General features: G+C 41.5%; 1 protein-coding gene across 1 annotated transcript in view; it reads right to left on the bottom strand.

Annotated features, from left to right (window-relative positions):
* The window catches only part of LOC119422043 (L-rhamnose-binding lectin CSL2-like), a 22,221-nt gene that overhangs the window by 5,064 nt on the left and 15,145 nt on the right, over window positions 1-2,012 (bottom strand). The gene's annotated exons all lie outside the window — the stretch shown is intronic.

Raw genomic sequence — 2,012 nt, 5'->3', positions numbered from 1 at the left:
TATATATATATATATATATATATATATATACATACATACATGTACATTATTCCCATGGCACAGCTATGGTTAGGTTTAACCGTAACCCTTTGGCCACAAACATTTTGAGTTATAGGAGACACCAATGAGCATCTGAAGCATCGAGAACAAAGAAATCAACGTATCTGGGTGAAAAAGTTTTGTGCTTCAACCAGCTTTGTGTGACCATCTCTTCTGTGTGGACCCTCACCTGCGTGATGAGAGGTCTGTCCTTCTCACAGACTTTGCTGAAGAGATTTTCTCTCCTGTAGTTGGCGTCACGAACAAACACCTGAGCATGCAGCATTGGAGTGTAGCACAGGTGAGCTCCATGTTTCCGGCTCAGCAGGCGCCAGGCCAGCTCGCTCTGGTCCACCATGGGGGCCACCACATAGCGCGCTTCCTTCAAGGTCTTCCTCCAAAACTCAAACCCCTTCAGCTTCTCCATCACGGTTCACTTCAACAGACCACAAAGGACATTAGATTGTTAAAGTATCAAATTTATCTTAAACATTTTCTGACAACAACTTCCTAACTGGCCTACAGTTAACTCCAAAAACACAAATACAATACTCTTTGTGTTAAAACCTGGTTTCTATTGCCTTAAAAAAGAACTGAAGTTAGACTGTTATTAAGTATTGAGTTCCAGAATTTCACTGCTCAAGGTGGCTGCATGTTGGAGCAGCTCTGTTACTTTCATTCTGAGATTTTGCTTTGGGAAACTTTAATTCCTATTTTTCTGGAGGTAAATCACATTTTTTGGATGATTGTTTCCTCTGGTATCAGATGCTGTGCAGCTGGAAGGATTTTTACTGAAACTTTTTTAGTTTTGGACATTTGTTATGATGCGTAACCATGGCAACAAGGCAATTTTCTACAACAACAGTAGCTGATTAACATCTCAAAAGCTCAAATAATATCTCAACTACAGCCCCAAATCTCAAATGAGTTGAAAGGATGTTCTGTGGACGCATTCTCATCTACCTGCCAGCTGTGCTCGAGTGCCTGATCACTGAGATCCTGGAACTAGCAGGAAACACGGCTCATGACAGTGGAAGGACAGGATCGTCCCTCGGCACCTACAGTTGGCTGTCTGCAGCGATGAGGAGCTCGGCAGACTGCTGGGAGGAGTGGCCATCGCACTGGGAGGAGTTCTGCCCAGCATTCGGACGGTCCTACAGGGGAAGCGAGAGGCCAGCCGAGTCTGGGTGGACGGATCGGACGGCATCTGCAGCCAGTTTCTTAGGATCCACTGTGGGATGGAACTTTACAAGAGATCCTTCCTGCCTACAGCCATCAGTTTCTATAACTTCTCTTAATGAAATGAGGATAACGAGTTACAACAACAATTTCCCTCTGGGATTAATAAAGTATTTTTGAATTGAAATGAAGACAATCAGAACTAAAAACTGATTCATGTTGTTCTTATTTAATTAAAGTAGAGCAATGCACTTTTGAAGAAATAACTAAACAAACATTTGTCCCACATGTTTGAAAACCCATTCACCGGCTTGATGTGGAAAAAATATTTTAAAATTCTTCCTTCTGTTTCAAAGCTTTAAATGCTCCCTCACACATTATTGATATACAGTAGTCCCTCGCTACTTCGCGGTTCATTTTTTGTGGATTCACTCTATCTTGGTTTTTAAAAGTAAGATTGGACATGACACACAATTAGCTGATTGATGGATGAGCCACACAATCTGCATGTTTTTTTTAAATGAATTATTTTAAATTATTTAGCACCCATGTGCAGCCCACAGCTGTGGGAGAATCTACCTCCTGCAGCTGATCCGCTGATCTCGTGCAGAGCGGAAAAGTGGGCGTGGCCGAGAGAGCAGCCGGAGGCAGAGAGCTGAAATCATGACATGCTGTTCTCTTTTACAGTTTAGAACATTGTTTGGAATATTGCAAGAGTGTAGGAAGGGTTTAAAATGCCTTTATATATATATATATATATATATATATATAAACTACTACTTACTACTTGTATT

This window comes from Nematolebias whitei, chromosome 15 (genome assembly GCF_014905685.2).
Source record: "Nematolebias whitei isolate Nwh7 chromosome 15, NemWhi1, whole genome shotgun sequence".
NCBI lineage: Eukaryota > Metazoa > Chordata > Actinopteri > Cyprinodontiformes > Rivulidae > Nematolebias > Nematolebias whitei.
This window is presented reverse-complemented; position numbering and strand designations above follow the sequence as displayed.